Below are 6,012 nucleotides of genomic sequence, written 5' to 3'. Positions count from 1 at the left end.
CAAAATGGAATTTCATTCACGGCACTAGTGAAAACTATTATAAATTAAAAGAGCAGGTGCCCCCCACTTGGAGGCATATTTTTCAGGGCCAAAAAATCGTCTTATAGGCCGGCAAATATGGTATATGTACCCTATGTTCACTGCAGCATTATTTAAGGTGGCCAAGACATGGAAACAACCAAAGTGTCCTGCGATGGAGGACTAAATAAAGAAGATGTGGTACATACCAACAATGGACTACTTTTCAGCCTTAAGGAAAGGATGAAATAGTGCCATTTGCAATAACATGGATGGACCTTGTGAACATTATGCTAAGTAAGTGAAATAAGTCCGTCAGAAAAAGCTAAGAACTATATGATTTCACTCATATGTGCCATATAAAACTGAAACACGTGAACACAAACAGCAGTGTGGTGATTGCCAGAGGGAAGGAGTTGTGGGGAGAAGGGGGCCTTAATATATGGTGACAGGAGATTTGACTTTGGGTGGTGAGCACATGGTGCAATATATAGATCTTGTAACGTAGAAACCCACACCTGAAACCTATATGTTCATGTTGACCAATGTCACCCAAATAGATTTAACAAATAAAATAGAGAAAAGTGGGCTCTCTCCAGACACTAGATCTACTAGTAACTTAATATTAGATTTTCCATTCTCTTGAACTATGAGAAATAAATGTTTGTTGCTTAAGCCACCCAGTCTATGGTAATTTGTTACAGCAGCTTAAGCAGAATAAGTCATCTTCTTAAAAGAATTTAATTAGTGGTAAGATCAGTAGCCAAGTTTCTTAATAAGGAACATTATTTTGTATTACTTTGCAAAGCCACTGTACACATTTTTTTCAGGACCAAACCACATCTGAGACAATGCTACAATATCCTAAATGCTACTATTGCTTTGTCAAAATATCTAAGGTTATTTTTCATGCATAAGTGGACATTATACATTTAAGGAGGATCCAAATAGTGTCAAATAATTTTTATCAACCTTGTTTGTTGGGAACTAATGAATCAGGACAATTGGAGGACCTGAGATATAGGAATAAATAAGTATCTCAAAGACAAAAGTTCAATGCACCTAGCTTTCCTCTGGCCATTTAGGATTATGACTGCAAGAAATCGCTCACAAAGAATGGTTTTCTTCAGGTCAGCAGCCAAAGAAGGAGAAAATGTATAAATGTAGGATTTGGGGTAGAATTCATTAGAGGGCTATTATTCGTTAAATCCTTAGCTTTTCATTAAGCTTTAACCTAATGAAAACCAAAGAGAAGGATTGAAAACAGAAAAAAAAATTGAAATATAGAAAAATTATATTGCTTTACAGAGGAGTAGATGAGAAAGATCTCTTTAAAGTTTTCTGCGTTTCAGACAGAGAAGAGGTAAAGAGGATGCTGTCAAGACATTTCTTGAGGATTTATATGCCTAGTAAATATTTTCTTCACAATACTGCATCAATCAGGAAGTATCCTCTGTGCCGGGGTCCAACCCCAGCGGGTCCAGGGGTCCCCAAAGGTGTGGACGGAGTCGGCGAAGAAGGAACCACACAGAGACAGCGTTCAGTTGATCAGCAGCCCCGCCAGGATCTCCAGCCACAATCTCCAGCCAAGTTCCGTGTCCATGTTCTTTTGCTAGGTTCTCCAGCCACGTTCTCCAGGTTCTCCAGGCAGGTTCTGTAGCCATGTTCTCTCGCTAGGTTCTCCAGCCAGGTTTGGTTTAGGTTCTCCAGCCAGGTTCGGTCGCCAGGTTCTGTAGCCGGGTTCTTCAGCCAGGTTCTGTCTAGGTTCTCCAACCAAGTTCTGTAGCCAGGTTCTGTCCAGGATCTTTTGCCATGTTCTCTCCAGCGAAGATCTTCTGTCTCTAGGTTCTGAGAGTAAAGATTTTGTAGCTTAAGCATGATTGTTCATAGTTAAAGTGATTAATTACCCGCCTGGCACTTAGTCAAGAGGTTTTATTCCCTCTCTAACTTCAGGGGAAAATCCCTACCTGGGGAAACAACCTTTCTCAGAGAGGTGACCTTGATTAAAACACAACGCCAAGAAGGTGAGCAAACTTATTAAGAACAGTATGCCATATATGCCAGGTCCCTTGAAACAGCAAGGATGGACTGGCTCCCGGTACTTCTGCCACATGACCTTGGTTTGTGTGCCACCATGGCAATTGGCAAGAGCAGCCATGCACCTCTGTGTCCCCCAAACTTCAGCCACCTTCTGACCCAGCTGGACATAGAGCTATCCTTGTGACTTCCAAAGTTCAAACAAGGAGATATAGAACTTCCCAGCTATAGAGAACCTAGTGTTCACTGCTCATATTCCATAATGGCCATTGTCAAAACAAAGTTTCTGTAACTTCCTAGTTTTGTAGCCCTCAAAATACTGGCTTCAGGAGCAATGGTGAAAGATATTTTGTAAAATCAGCTCCACTCCAGTTCCTTTCCTCCAAGAATGAGATATCCTGAAGCTGAGCCCCAAGAAACATCCATCAAATTCATGTTCTATTGCCCTCTTTTCCTATATCAAATGTGTTTCATTTTTTTTCTTTTTTCAAGTACACTCGACCAAGTGTACTTGACAAGTGTAAATTCTTACCATGACACAGAAGTAAGTAGGTGTCTAGGGGTAGTCTTTAAGTACCTCATCCAAGGTAAATGTTGATCCTCATTTTCACTTCTCTGGCTAACAAACTCTGTGTCAGGGGCAATGGACTTTCATAAACTAAGTTTTTCTCTGGGTTTATAGATTTTCCTCTTTGAAGTAAGAGTCATAAACAGTAACCACTCTTCTAATCCTAATTCCTCTTCAATAAAATAAATATTCTCTATTTCCTCGACATGAGGCTTTGCAAAAATATCAAAATATTTACACATAATAATGACAATAATATTTTTGAGTGCACATAATGTGCCAAGACCTGTATCAAAATAATAGATTAGTTATTTAATCCTCATAACATAAAGAGGAGGGTCTTTTTATTGTCTCAATTCTGAGAAGGGAGTTAGAGAGGTAAGGAGACATAGCCTATCCCAACAAACTTAAGATGCTATAAACTGTAAGTGGCAACATTAACATTACATATCAATGAGGGTGAAAAAAGATGAAAAAAATACTGATTAGTCTTTTATGCATTCTAATTAATAATGTGGTAAAATGTGAATATCTTATAATCAATAAAATAAAGTTTCTAGTTCAAAGTTATATATCCTGTAGAAGTCTCAAAAGGAAAGCGATGCAGTTTAAGGCCATGCAAAAGAACTACAGCTGGAGAAGGTAGGCTGCCTTCCAAAACAGATGCCAGGTCAGGCATTTAGCTTCTAGAATTTACCGCAGTCCTAGGTCCAGCACCTGCCATAATAATTAAGAATGCGTTTTATTGATGTTCCAGAGTGGATTGGAAAGTAAACGCTGATTTATGTAACCAAAGCTTACCAGAGACTTTCTAGAAGGTCAATTTATTAGGTCAACTTATTAATTTTTCATGAGAAATATATCCGCCAAGGCTTCCTAACTGAGTGAACCTGGCCAATTTATTGCTCCCCGTAAGTAAGTTACATAGGGAGGCACGTTTCCAAGAAGTTGCTTGGTAAGCAAGTGTTATGGGCTGAACTGTGTCCTTGGTCTTCAATTCATACGTTAAAGTCTTCATTCCTAGTACCTTCAGAATGTGACTGTGTTTGAACATAGGGCCTTTACAGGGGTGATTAAGTTAAAAATGGACCTTAGGGTAGGTCCTAATCCAATCTGACTGGTTTCTTTATAAGAGGAGTAGAACATGCTAAGAGACTTAAGAGTTGTGGGACCGCAGAGGAAGAAAATGGGAGGGTGCAGCAAGAAGGGGGGCTTTTTTTCAAGCAAATCAGAGGCCTCAGAAGAAACCAGACCTGCCAGCACCCTGGTCTTGGACTTTAAGCCTCCAAAACTGTGAGGAAATAAATGTCTGTTGTTTAAATCACCCAGTCTATGGAATTTTGTTATAGCAACCCTAGCAAGCTAATACGGGGGGGTGGGGGGGGAAGGTAATTAGATATATGTATCAAAGTTTTAATGGACTCAAGTTCTATGACTTGGGTCATGGCTCCAGTGAGGATTTATCTGACATACCAGAAATGGGACTTGTCTTATTGGAAAGGCAGAGAGCTTATTCTGTTAGAAAGTATTTGAATGGGTCTTCAGGTTGAATTCCTTTTAAAAAGAGACATCAAAAATGTTAGTGTTTGTCAAAGGCTAAATACGTACTTTGCAGCTACATTCACTTCACTTTATAAAATCTTTTAGGAAACTCTAGTTAAAGGAATTTTGCATATTTTTGATGATCTCTGTCTTGATTTTCAATATTTACTCTCAGGCATCATTTTTACTTTTATGATTCATCTCTTATATCCATGCATAATCTATAAGGCAAGCATGGCTATAAATCAATATAAGTATCATAAAATCAAAGCACCACATAAAGTCTTTATAGAGACAAACTCTATTGAGAAGATCCAGAAAATCAATCCTGGAAAATGGTCTTGAAGAACGGGTAAGACTTTAATAAAATGGAGATTAAGAGGCAAATTATTTTAAAATCTAAGCAAACTCATAAAACAAAAAGAAAAGGAAAGTATTCCATATAATAAAATAACTGACAATAGTCTTCCTGAACAAAATTGTAAGGGAAGAGAATAGAGGAAACCAAGCCTCAAGTAAAGCTATATCATAAGGGCTATTGAATAACAAAGTAAAGAAAGTCAACATAATTTGAAAGATAATAAAGCCAATGGTGGTACATCCATTCAGTGAAATACAACTCAGCATTCAAAAGAAAGAAACTACTGATACGTGGTACAACCTGGATAAATCTTGAAGACATTTTGCTGAGAGAAAGAATCCATTGGCAAATGATTGCATACTGTCAGATTCTTTTATATGACATTCTGAAGAAGACAAAAATTTAGGCAGACTTTGGACAGAGAACAGATAAGTGATTGAGGGGGGAGGGGTTAAAAATGAGGGGAGGGTGTGACTACAAAAAATATAGCATTAAGAATTTTGGAGGGTGATGGAACTGTTCTGAATCCTGATTATGACCGTGTTTATCTAAATTTATATATGTTTTAAAATTTGTAACCCATCACACCAAAAATAAATATCTACTATATGGTATTACTAAAAGGTGTAAAGTCAAAATGTCTGGGTTTTTTTTCATGCATAAGTGGACATTATACATTTAAGGAGGATCCAAATAGTGTCAAATAATTTTTATCAACCTTGTTTGTTGGGAACTAATGAATCAGGACAATTGGAGGACCTGAGATACAGGAATATATAAGTATCTCAAAGACAAAAGTTCAATGCACCTAGCTTTCCTCTGGCTATTTAGGATTATGACTGCAAGAAATCGCTCACAAAGAATGGTTTTCTTCAGGTCAGCAGCCAAAGAAGGAGAAAACGTATAAACGTTGCAACAACATGGATGGATCTTGAGAACATTATGCTAAGTGAATATGACATTTTAAAAAGATTTTATTGGCTTAAACTAATAGTTTAGCATGAAGGAAGAGGCAAGAGAGAAGAAAATCAAAGATTTTTTCAAAGGATTACCCATGGTCAGGGGGATAAAAATGTTTTGTGATGTTAATACAAAAAAATAGTAAACTCAGAGAGAGGGTCAAGGAAAAGGATGATTTTGTATGTAATATTTTGCCTACCAAAATATGCTCTGGAGTCTACTCGGTGTGGCTCAGTGGTTGAGCATCAACCTATGAACCAGAAGGTCATTGTTTGATTCTCGGTCCAGGCACATGCCCGGGTTGTGGGCTTGGTCTCTAGTATAGGGCATGCAAGAAGTAGGCAATCAATGATTCTCTCTCATCATCGATGTTTCTATCTTTCTCTCCCTCTCCCTTCCTCTCTGAAATCAATAAAAATATATTTTGGGGAAAAAACAACAACAAAACCCCAAAGAATCATGATGCCATATGAATGTAATTCCTTGCCCTCTAAATAGTTTTTTGCTTTGAAACATTGAAAAGAGA

This window comes from Myotis davidii, unplaced genomic scaffold (genome assembly GCF_000327345.1).
Source record: "Myotis davidii unplaced genomic scaffold, ASM32734v1 scaffold71, whole genome shotgun sequence".
NCBI classification, from domain to species: Eukaryota; Metazoa; Chordata; class Mammalia; order Chiroptera; family Vespertilionidae; genus Myotis; species Myotis davidii.
The sequence above is the reverse complement of the archived record's forward strand: the minus strand, read 5'-3'. Positions refer to the sequence as shown.